The 12,939-nt window shown below is 43.4% G+C and overlaps 1 protein-coding gene across 10 annotated transcripts in view; it reads right to left on the bottom strand.

The window, feature by feature from the left end:
• The window catches only part of TEAD1 (TEA domain transcription factor 1), a 264,526-nt gene that overhangs the window by 190,508 nt on the left and 61,079 nt on the right, over positions 1 to 12,939 (bottom strand). The window contains exon 1 of one of the 10 annotated variants that reach the window (XM_032639097.1): positions 4,906 to 4,946. The exons of the other annotated variants lie outside the window; for them this stretch is intronic. The gene's annotated coding sequence lies outside the window, so the exon portion shown is untranslated. Of the gene's footprint in view, positions 1 to 4,905; positions 4,947 to 12,939 lie in introns of those variants that run through there. 10 annotated transcript variants of the gene reach the window in all.

Here is a 12,939-nt window from a genome sequence, read left to right as displayed (position 1 = left end):
TACAGGTGTGCTTGTTTAAAGAGCCTAGAACCACAGGATTCACTCTGCTTGGTGCCCAGTCACTCAGCTCTTCCAATAAATGCTCTCAGAGTTGGTCGTGGAGGGTTCCACGTATTTCCCTGGTCCCTCGCTGATAGCGCGGTCATCATGAACCCAATGTGGGGACTAGACTGCTATGCTTACACAGTGACACATGTGTGCACATGGCCAACGTGCAAATGGCAATGTGAGCAAGTGTATCAACAAACCAAAAATGTATGACACTGCTTGTTCACAAATGTCTACCCGTTCCCAGCGTCACTGATACAACTGAGTCCCCACCCCTCCAATGAGAAACATATCTGCCATTTAATGATGATACAGGGATAGAGCAGCTGCAAAACTGGTCTTACACTGAGAGGGATGCAAATTCAGGGGCCAATTAAAGCCTCACCCTCGCCCCCATCCCTGCCCTCCAAATGGAAAACCGGTCCTTCTTTTATACCCAGTGCAACTTCAGCAGGATAAAGAATCTTGGCAGGAAACTGGTTGAGGCAGAATAAGTATTGTTCCCCCTTAGACAATACACCAGTCATTCAAATTAACAAATATTACTTGAGCACCTACTGTGTGCACAACACCAGCTCTAAGCAGTCCATAAGCGCGTCAGGGCATGTGGTGGGGCAAGAACCCCAGGCAAAGAGAGGCATGGACAGAAAAGCTGAGGCACCCAACTCTGAAATCAGGCGAAACATCTGCTTCACTTCTGCAAGGCCCAAGGTGCTCCGAAGGAAAGCGGACTCTGGCCACGACACCCGCCACCGGACTCCTCCCTCCTCATCCCCAACGCTCCCCACCCTAGCAAATGAGGCAGTCGTATCAAGCAAAAAAGGCAAAAGGCCATAGCTTGATTCAATCAATATTTCTACACCTCCCCAGCACGCGCACACACGCACAAAGGAGGAGTGAGTCTCTTTAGAAAAAAAAATAATAATAAAGGGGAGAGATATGTATTTCCTTCCAGGATCTCTTCCTCCTGCAGATTCTCCTAACCCTGGTAGAGGAACAAGGAACTCCTTTCTCTAATCAAAATGCATTTCCAATCACAATTACACCATTTCCAATTACACCTGTGAACTGCCGCTAAAGCCCTCCCCCTCTCAGACATTCACGGTGTTGATGCCTGCTCAGTCCAAACGACTAATGAGGACTTTACTTACAGGGCGAGACTGGAGAGGCTAAAAGGCCCAAAGACAAAGCAAACAAACCCAAGCCCTCACAGACACACAGACCTGGCATACCGGGCACTGACACCTTCCAAGTTACGTTTCTATATTAAGGATCTGTCTCTAAAATCACCCAAGAAAATCCAAAAAGGATTTTCCAGGCCCTGGGTGAGGGAACCCAATCCCTCAGGCTCCCTCTGAGGGATTCTGCTCCTCAGAGAACCTTGCTGAATCAGCACCCAAAGGAGGGCCATCATCTCAGGCTTCTCCCATCCCTTCCCATGCAACTCGTCACCAAAAATGTCCACTCGGCCCCTCATCTCTCAACTGCATCCCTTCCACTCCTCTCCACCCCCACTAACTTTGCTCCCGTCTCACAGGCAGGACCTCTTCACACCTCTCTGAGCTGGGCTGTCCCCTATGTCCTCAAACACCACCACTACCAACAACCTAGTTCTGCCAGGTTCCTGACCCTGGGAAGTACACAGATGGCTTCTTAAAAATACAGATCTCAGCCCTGATGCCAGAAGTACTGAATCAGAATCTCCAGCTCATATATTTTTAGTCAGCTTCTCCTGTGCTATTCTTCAGCCAGAGTTTTCCCAAAATGCAAATATGACTTTTATCCTATGCTCACTTTAAATCTTTCAGCAGAGGCCCACACCCTCCAGGACCTAACTGCATAACAGGGCACCCATGGCCTTGACCACCTGCCCCCAGCCTACTTCTCAGGCACCTGTGCAGTCCCCCACATTCCAGCCAGAGACCACTCCAAGGTGCCCAGACACAGCAGGCTGCCTACTTCACCCCCTCAGCCACCTGGGCCCCTCTGCTCAGCTGCTTCTCTCACCAGCAATTCCATCTAATGAATGTCTACTGGTCCTTTCAAGACCAAAGCCACCAACCTCTCCTCTGGGAAGCCTTGGCAGATTCCTGCACTAGGAGAAGTCACTTCCATGTCCTCATAGCACCTCAAGCAAACTTCCAACACCATACTTGGTACGCTTCACTGTAATTTCTCTTAAGATACTGTTTCCAGCTGATCGGTAAGTCCCTTGGCATTCCTATGTTTAACGTCTCTCACTATCAGATGAATTGTTGGAACTCCAAAAATGTTTGCTAAGTGCCTTCCTTTGTGGGCACCCCTACAATTCCAGGGAGGACACTGTGCATCTGGAGAGTCTATATGGCCAAACAGTTAAAAATATGTGTATATAAAGAGTACATAAGATTTTAGAATCCCAGAGGTTTTAATTTTGAGTTCTCCACTTGTTAGCTGTGTCTCAGGGTGTTGTGTGTGTGTGTGTGTGTGTGTGTGTGTGTGTGTGTGTGTGCATGCACGTGCAGGTACAAAGCAAAATGAGAATTAACATTACATACCTGTTGAAAGATTAAACGAGATGATCCATCTAAGTATAGATGTCTCAATCCTCGGCAACCATTATATACATTACTTAATCTGTATGTTTACAGATCAGTGGGTATGTGTGCACACGTCTTAGAGCTGTGCCTGACACACTACAGGTCCTCAAATAATTGCTGAATGAACATACACAACTATAATTAATACTTCTTATATATCTGTCATTCCTGCTATACTGCAGATTTCCAGAAGACAGGGCCTCTGTCCCATTCATTTCTGTACCTCGTCCCTACCTCAGCTTGATAAAATTGTTCGCTTTAGTTTAACATAAAATATTAATACAATCTTCGTGACTATTAAGAAACTCATCCTTGTCTAAGGAATCACAAAGACAGCCTCAGGCATACTCTAGACCAGACCCACAGAATGAAATGAAAAAAACGCAGTAGCTTAAAACCTTCCTCCAGTCTCCAAAACCCCTGACTAGCTGGCCTCTACTGGCCCCCCACCTCAAGGTAGGGCCTGTTGCCTGACAAGCCACAACCCGAGGGCTGAACTGGTGACACACACCCCTCCTCCCCAGTCTGTGGCATCCCCCAGCCCTGCTGCAGCAGCTGCTCCACCTGGAAGATCAGATCTGGAGCCTGCCTTTTCAGCTCACAGCAAGTTCACCCCCCAGGGACCTGGGGGCTGCAATTGCTGGCCAAAGTGTCAGGTTACCACAAAAATAACAGCGGGCCTACACCAGGCAGGCGTGCAGGCCAAGTGCAGGAGGGGAAAGGTGAGAAAGAGAAAACCAGGAGAAGAAAAGCAGACATTTGAGTCTGTGTCTAAGAGGAACTGGGTTTTACAAAATGTACTTTAAATTCATAAGTATACTCCTAACATCACCACTACAGCCCCTGCAATAACTCATTCATTTAGCATCCAATCCAGAGTAGCTTATATATTATCCTTAAGTATGTTGAATGTGCTTTTAAAAACATTATTTTAAGGCAAGAGGGGGATGGGTTTGTTTGGGTTTTTTTTAAGTTTGCTTATTTAATACTATTTATAAAAGTCAGATTTGGGTCAATGAAGATTTTAACAAGTATTCCCATTCAACAAATTCCTGATATTACTCAGCTTTAATTTTCTCAAAATTAAATCCAAACATGACAGAGCTAATTAGGCCTAGTGAAGGAGGGACAGACCTTCAAAACAGAAAAGGCCAATAAAAAGCATTTATGTATTTTTTTTTCCCTAAAATAAAATTACAGTTCACTCCTGTGCTATCCTCTTGCAGGAACACTGCTGGCTTGATGTGGTCTGACCCAGCCTGGGTACTTCAAACAAAGTTAACTTCAATCACTACAGGGAGTTAGCAGGTTATTGAATCTCCATCCATTGTGCTTTCATCTTGGTTTACTCCACACACTATGCCTTTTTAATTGGCTTCTCGCAACTGTTTTATAAGAGAGTAGATAGGGACCCAGCTATTAGGAAAGATGCCCTTCTTCCAGCTGGGCAGGTAAACCCCAGACCAGGCAGTGAACCGGGTGGGTGAAGTTTCCCATTGTAATCTCTTACATGTGAGAGACGCTGTGAATGCTCTGGCAGGGGAAGACGGCTAACTCTAACAGGCACCTTAGATTCCCAGCCTGAAGGTGTTAAAAGAGAAAGAAGATTTAAAAAAAAAAAAAAATCCCAAAGTGGGGAGAAAAAGGATTCTCTGGTTGGTTGGTTGGTTGTTTTTAAGTTAATTTTGATGGAGAAAGGTTCCCCAATGTCATGTTATTTTGCAGTTATTGATTTATGTTTCATGTTAAAATATCAGGGTTACAAGCATTATATGGCACAGCATAATCTAAACAGGACTCTATCTATTGCAAATGTTTAAAAAAGGAGGTACTTAAAATGACAATCTTAGTGGCAGCCAACAGCAGCTAATAGACATGCAGACAGGCAGATTCTGTGTGTTTTATTTTTTAGCTTTTAAGAAATACTAGCTCTCTCCCAATCAAATCAGTAAAAACTTCAGAAAAGGAACGTACTACCAGCAGAGTTTGAGCTCTACAAATTTAGAAGAACACCAAATAAATAGTGAAATAAGAGGCAGTTTCACTCTGCTTTAAAAACAGTCAGAGTCTAGTTCCGGGAAGAGAGGACCTCATCCAGCTCGCTCCTGCTAGTGTGGTCAGAATTCACACAGCTCATGCAGGACACATCACACCGTGCAATTATCAACCAGCATTGATTGCCACTACTAAAAGATCTTTAATAGTCCTGATTTTTACCATAAAAGCTCTCATTATTATCCCAGCTCTCTTTGCTTGTTCAGCGTGCCTGGTCACTTACAGGAGGAGGAGGAAAACCCAGGGACTCGGCTCATCTTTCCCCAGCCGTGTCTTCCAGGGAGTGTTCGTTTCCCCGCAGCGCAATGCCACGCCACTGCACTGGCCGGCACACTGGGTTTAAAATTAGCTGAGACCTGGAGAGCCACGGGTAACCTTCTGACAAGGTTAGCCAGCAGAGCAGAGCACGGCTCAGCGAGGGACATTAATAAGAAGCCAAGGAGAGCCTTTCAACAAGCGCATTAGGGCCTCTTGGAACCCTTGCAGTCTGGAAGCCGGGGGAGCTGGGGCCCCCCGCATCGGGAGGCTGACCTAGGCTCTTATTTTTATCCCACCAAGTCAGCAGCTTCCTTTACAGGCGATAAACACAACCTCCAAAAGTGTTTCTCCAAGTTTATATTCAAAATACTCAGTCGCTGATTATACAAATAACTTGTTAAACTCTAAACTGGATTTAAGAAATAGAATATTTATGGAACGCTTCTAATTATAAAGTTAATACCCACAGATGACCCAAAAAGTGGAACATTCAGAAACATACATAGGAAAAATTAACTTTACCCACAGCCCTCCAAACAATAGTCAGTGCTAACAATGCATTTTGACGTATATCCTTGTACTAGTAACATTATTATTCCCTATAGTTTAGGGTTCTTTTATTGTCCACCTAACATTTTACATTCAGCATTTTCCTGAGTCCTGAAATATCCTTTGTACTCATGAATTTTAAGAGGTATAGTATTCCATGTCATGGATATACCATTATTTGACTATTTCCTCATGGCTGGACATTTAGATTTTGCCCAGCTTTTCACTGTATAGTAAACATCCTTGTAATGATTTCCTATGGACAAATTCCTAGAGTCCAGGGGCAGGAAAAACTTGAAGCCACTGGTGAAGATTGGGAACCCCATGAAGACAGGGACGGTGCCTGCCACGTGTAGTGTTTTCTAATTAAAGCAATGTGTCTCAGTGCTTTCCAAACAGAGAACCCTAAAGTCTAATGTGACACGTTCCGAGTGCCTACCAAGAGGTCAACAGGGCGAGCACCACAAAGGTCCCCTAAGCACTGAGATAAAGGAAGGCAAGCAAGGAATGGATCTAACACCTCTGAACACCTGTCAAAGGTGATTCAGATGCTGCTCCCACCCCCTCACGCTGCCAGCCCCCATCAGTACCTCACTTGTACAGCCACCCTGCTTGTTTCAAATACTGAAATACTTCCACACGAACTGGAAAGAGTCAGTGGCCCAAGCACACTGAACGCCTGTCCCCCTTAGCTCCCACCCCTCTTCCAGTGCCCCCAATCTTCTCAGTATACAACAAGTACATGTAAGTGCCTGGCACACCTGGGGGCCTCCAGTGTCTTCCATTGGTCCATGTCCACACTGTCTGTTAAAATACCTTAAACATCACCCCTCTCCGCACATAACCTATAACCCGGGATTTGCTTTTTAAATTTTGTTAATCCTCCCCTCCAACCAGCTCCTCAGAGACCACTGCTTAAAATCTTATTCACCAACGCATCAGCGCTGTCTCTGAAATTCATTAAATTCCCTAATATTTTATTTTTAAAATTGAAATGGATACTTAATGGGAAGAACTTCCCGAGACGCCGGCTGGGGTAGGGGGCAGTTCCCACCAAGTTATTCTCTACAGAGCACAGTGAGCTGGGTTAGACAAAGACAAACATCACAGTCCTAAGAGTCGTGGACCTAGTACGAACACCAGTGACACTGGTTCCCTGAGGGTAAAAGCTACCTGCTTAAATCACATGAGACTTTGAGGAGGTCTCAGATCGTCAATGACAGTCTCAGCAAGCTAAAGCAAGAATACTGAAATGCTGAAGTCTAGGAATAAGAAGAGTCGGTACGGCCTAACTTATGCCCCGACCACCCTGGTACTGGCTCACTCTATAATACCAAAGCAACATTTAGGGCTGGGCATATGACTATGCACTTGGAAGCATGACCTCTACCTTAGCCCTCCCTTTAGGGGGGGCTATTTTCTGTGGAAGAGAACAGGTACCTAATAAGTGGAAGAGAGTTTTGTTTCCTCTAAATGTTTTTGTCCATCCTCTACTGGGGTTGCCAGGGCAGGAACACCAGCCAGGAAAGGGAAGAAAGACAAACAAGGGGTCTGTAAAATCAGACTTTGAAAACCAAGAAGGGGTCAACCTGGATGCATTACAGCACTGTCCAGCCCAGCAGCTGGGATCATGGCCCAAGCTGGAATCAGCTCAAAGACAATGCCTATCTAACACCTCCATGATGGAAGAATATACTCAAAATTCCAAGTCACTGGGGCTTCCCTGGTGGCGCAGTGGTTGGGAGTCCGCCTGCTGATGCGGGGGACACGGGTTCGTGCCCCGGTCCGGGAGGATCCCGCATGCCGCGGAGCGGCTGGGCCCGCGAGCCATGGCCGCTGAGCCTGCGCGTCCGGAGCCTGTGCTCCGCAACGGGAGAGGCCACAGCAGTGAGAGGCCCGCGTACCACAAAAAAAAAAAAAAAAAAAAAAAAAAAAATTCCAAGTCACTGTGGATGCTGCAGCTTCTTTGCCAATTCAGCAAAATTCTAATAAACGGATATAAAAAATAATTTTGATTCATAAAATCAGATGTAATGGCAAAAGTTTAAGGAAATGCCTTATAGTAGTAAGTGGAGATAATATTCACAACTAACATTTATTCAACACTACTGTGTGTGAGGAACAGGGATCTAGACTCCATTTTTATTATTTCTTCTAATCCTCATCACATCTATGTTAGGTAGAGATGTAATATTACAATATCGATTATTCCAATAATGAAGCAAATAAGGTTTAGAAACAGTAAGTCTTTTATCCACTGGTCAAACAGAAATTCAAACCCAGATCTATCTCACCTTGAGCCCAAGGTCTGTCTTTGTGAGACACTGACCCTCCCATCGCCAGAGGTAATCAAGGAACAGTTGAGGAGGGATGCTGTGCAGGGGACTAGAGTAGGCAGAAGAATGTCAGGGAAGGTCCATTCCAACCCCTGATCTATGACACATGAAAACAAATTGCCTAGTGTATGCTGGCTCTGTACCAGGTGTGTGTGTATGGGACATGAGGAGTAAGAGAGACCCTGTAAATGAAGTGAGCACACTGTTAGAGCTGAGATAATGGACAGCCGCTCTATTTTTCTGCTCCCAGTAAAAAGCAGCTGAAAAGCAAGGCCAGTGGAGAGTCCAGACTCTTGGCCATCGTGACCCCAGCAGAGCTGGCACGTGGCAAGCACTGGTGTCTCTTTCTCCCTCTCCAGAAATGCAGTGGCACGGATGAGAGCCTCGCTACTGCAGGGCTGGGAAAGAGTTGTGATCCCTGCACCTGAATTTCTTTTTCAACACAAAGCTTATATTTACAGTGAATTAATGATTCACATTTGCACTGGAAAAAACCATGAACACAACCAGAAAAGGAAGTGAATGAACAAGTCACACAGGAGAACAAGCATATAACAAAATATGCACCTTCACTAGGAGGGGGAAAGAATGGCAAATGCAAGCAAGTTTAAGGTGTTATTTTAAATCTCCTAATCAGCAAACCTTAAAAGACAATAAGAACATCTGTAGTGAACATGACACAGGAACTATGCTAGTGATGTTGGGGATGTGAAGATCCAAATGGCTATACTTACTAAGCGCCTCAAAAGGCTGAAATTCTTCAACCTAATAACCTTAACCCTAGAAATTTATCAAAAAGAGAAAATCCCATGGTAGAAAAAAATTAGGAGCACAAATATCTACATTACAGAATCATCTATAATACCATGAATAGCAGAATGACTAAGAAAACTACAGTACATGAATGCAAAGGAAAACTGTGCATTCTTTTACAAGAAAAATTTTTAAAAATAGAACCACGAGGGAAAGTTTCTCAAAGAATATTCATTTTTAAAAGCAAAATACAGGGGAACTCCCTGGCAGTCCAGTGGTTAGGACTCCACGCTTCCACTGCAGGAGGCACGGGTTTGATCCCTGGTCAGGGAGAACTAAGATCCCGCATGCCACACAACGCAGCTAAAAAAGTAGATAGATTGGTAGATAGATAGATAGGCCCGAAGGCAGAGAAATACATAAATAAATAGCAAAATACAGAATTGTGTGTATATATATAAAACTATGTGTATATATATATATATGTAATTACAACTCTAGTTTTATGCATATTTCTACAGAAATGAAGTGAAAATAAAAAGGAAAGGTACTCTGTTAGGAGGGTGACATTACACGTTTTTATTTTACACTTTTTTATGTTCCATTGTTTTTGTAATTTTTAAGAAATTATTCCGACTTTAAGAAACTTTAAGGAAACTCAGGTACAAATTGAGGTATTCAAGCATCTGAATACAAGAAAGCTTAGAGGTCAGACATTTGTGGATACTTGAATCCTCTTTACCACTAGGATCCACCCAACCAATCTCCAAGGTCTAGCTGCAACCTTCAAATGCAAACACAATGCACAGATTATAGCCTACTTTAGGTAGACCGAAGGACTTAATGTTCCTCTAAACATTTCAGTAGCAATAACAGCTAATACCTACAGAGTGTATATTCTGTACCTGGCCCTATTCTAAGCACTTTATCTGTCAATGCATTTAACTCTCATAACAACACTATGAGAAAAGTACTATCATTATTCCCATTTAGAAACAAGGAAACTAAGATACCGAAAGAGAAAGTAAATTCCCACCTGGCTCATGGATCCTCAAAGCCAGGATCTGAACAGTCTGACTTCAGAGTCTAAACTGATAATTACCCAACTAGACTGTCTGTATAGCCAAGTCTCCCAGCCACCGCTCCGCTGGTCCTCTTTTCTGAAACATCTTTCCTCCCCTTAGCCATCTCTAAGGCTGCCACACAAAGGCCACCTCAAGTGCTACCTCTTCAGCAAAGCCTTCTCTGGCTCTCACGCAGATTTGCTGTGTTTCCTCTATCTCATGGAACTTTAAACACACAATTACCGTTTCACTGATACTGCTTAGTAATTTAATTGTTTGAGTCCTTCCTCCTCAGAGAATACAAGTTTGGGGTGGGGAGTAGATAGAGGTATTCTTTGTATCTCTAGTCACTAGCCCAATGTCTGGCAGGTAACATGTAATCAAGGAAGGAGGGAGGGAAGACGGATGGATGGGTGGCCGGACAAATGCATGAATGACTTCTCAGTAAAGGGACTAGAGACCTAATTCATGTGTTGGTGGGTGAATATTTCACACATGCTTGGGGTTAAAATAAAATGGGGCGTTGAAAAGTATGCATCCTCAAAAAGGAAGGAAAACCACTACAACAAGGATAAAGCTCGAGGACATTATGCTAAGTGAAATAAGTCCGTCACAAAAGGACAAATACGGTATGATTCATTGTATATGAGGTCCCTAGGATAATCACTCTCATTGAGACAGAAAGCAGAATGGTGGTTGCCAGGGGCTGAGGGGAGAAATGAATGGGGAGTTATTGTTTCATGGGCACAGAGTTTGTTTTCCAAAATGAGAACAGTCCTGGAGATGGATAGTGATAATGGTAGCAAAATAATGTGACTGTACTTAAATGCCACTGAACTCTATACTTAAAAATGGTTAAAATAGTAAATTTACGTTCTGTACATTTTACCATAATTAAAATTATAGATAAATAGGTAGATAGATAATTAGACAGATAAAAACAGGACCACAAAGCAAAGAAGTCAGACCAAGTCAAAGTATACCTATAGTGCAATCCAAACATAGCCCTCAGTGCTGGAACACTCACCACTGCACATAGATGCTGCATGTATCGTTCCAAAACTCTTCCCCTCTCAGCAAGGATATTACTTCCTCCAGGGAGCCTTCTTGGATACCCAAGTCCAGTCTTGGGGGGCCTGCCACATGCTCCCATAGTACCAGGACCTTGTACCAGAGCCCGTCAACAGGTCTATCCAGCCAGTGTCAAGCTCCGTGAAGGCTGCACCCTTATCTTGCTTAGATGCGTCCACAGGACCTGACTCAACAAATATCACCTTTGATAAGTACTGAGTCAATTAATTAACTGCTGAGAAAAGGAGAGGCTAGACTACTGCTCTGTTTTTCAAAGCTTACACGCAGGGTTGTCTTAAGGAGTTGTTAACAAGGCAAGTTAATACATCGGCCTTCCATATCCCTCAGATATAGAACCCACTGATATGGAGGGCTGACTGGACTAAGCCATTTTACATAAGGGACTTGAGCATCCACAGATTCTGGTATCTATGTGGGCTCCTGGAACCAACTCCTGCAGATACCAAAGGACGACTGTAACTCACAGAAAACCCAAAGATTTTCTAACTTGAAACTGAAAAAAAAAAAACGGTGGGGGATCCAACCGCAGAAGATTGCCAGACAGGTTCCCACTGCCCCTCTACCTCCTCTATTAAACAGAGGGGATGTTCTTCGTGAACAGCTGATTTCCAGAATCTATACCCCTCCCCACCAAAGTTAGAGCTCCACGCCCACCTTCGGATACCCAGGCGGAGACCCAGGTGCCAGGCGCAGCACAGGGGCTTAAACACATCACCTCTTCAAATTCTCTTGAGGTCAAGGGAGCATTTTCCTCTTTGCAGGAACAAAAGTTTAAACTGCAGTTTGATCAATTTGTCAGGCACCTGTTCTTCGGGCTAAAATTAGAAAACATTCTTTAAAGGCTGGTAAATCTTTATCAATACTGAGGGGTCAGCTCAGAAGGCGGGGGCAGTAACTGCTGTTCTTTGCCTAGTCCATTCTTTAAGGCAGCTGGTACCTGTACTGAATTTCCTCTTGTACTTTTTTCTGCCATATAAATTACTTCATCACCCCTAAATCTGTTCTGCTGTATACACCTCCAAGTCTATACTCTTGGTGCATGTTTTGCATAGGAGAACAAATTTTTGGATTTGCTACTGGGCAAAGTGTGTTTCCTTTCCCCCTCGTCCTCCAATTACCAGGCAAACTATAAGAGTGATGCTGAGAGGCAAGTGAGGCTCATCCACACTGGAACCCCACCATGCACAGCATATAGGACCCAACTGAAGAGTACAAATGACTTCCAGCATGACTTGAGCTGACTTCAGGGCACATGCACACATTTGAGTTACAGCTCCAAACAGGTCACGCTGATATAACAAGGAAAGGTTATCAAGGTAAGAGATAGACCTGCCTGTGGGTTTCTGGAAACCCTCAATCAGTAAGCAAAGTCCTCACATGAACCTTACGTTTTGCTCTTACCCATTCACAAAAAAAATCATAGGTAAAGGATATTTGAGGATCTAAAACAGAGAAGCAGACACTCAGAGGACATTTTTATATGGAGCTCTTGATTACTACTTCTTTTTTTTTTTTTTGCTTAGTCTTCCATTTATTTAGTCAAACCATCCTTATTACAAAACATGTGAATTATGGAGACAGAGATGTATCAGCACACAATCTGACCCTTAACTTCTGCTGGGTAAGATAAGACAGAACAAGAGTATAACCTTTGGCAATTCTTTTTTTTTTCCAAGCCCAGGCATGGGTGGATTGTCCAACACTTAAATATTTTTAAAGTCCCCTAAAATATTATTGACCACATCATATATATATATATATATATATATATATATATATATATATATATAGTTGGCCAAAATGTTCGTTTTGTTAGTGAATACGTTGTTCAATACAGTTGTTGGTGAAGATGAAAAGTGTGTCTATCTTTACTTAAAACCGAATGAACTTGTTTTTGGCCAACCCAATATATATACACACATGTTCTGACAGCATTTTTGCTTCTGAAGAAGCAGACTATTTCTCACAAAATAATAAAAAATGGTGTTTATAATTTTGTCCAACTGTTTCTAAAGGTTTTACAAAATCTTATAAGAAAATTATGGGTAAATTTTTAAAAGAAAATACATTCTCATGCATAACAACTCATTTAAAAGAGAAGCACCCTGCCAATGCAGAGGGCGCAGGTCCGATCCCTGGTCCGGGAACTGGGATCCCAGCAGGCCGCGTGGTGCAGCCAAAAGATTAAAAAACAAAAAAATAAAA

The sequence above is a fragment of the Phocoena sinus genome, chromosome 8 (genome assembly GCF_008692025.1).
Source record: "Phocoena sinus isolate mPhoSin1 chromosome 8, mPhoSin1.pri, whole genome shotgun sequence".
In the NCBI taxonomy this organism is placed as follows: Eukaryota; Metazoa; Chordata; class Mammalia; order Artiodactyla; family Phocoenidae; genus Phocoena; species Phocoena sinus.
The sequence above is the reverse complement of the archived record's forward strand: the minus strand, read 5'-3'. Positions and strand labels throughout refer to the sequence as shown.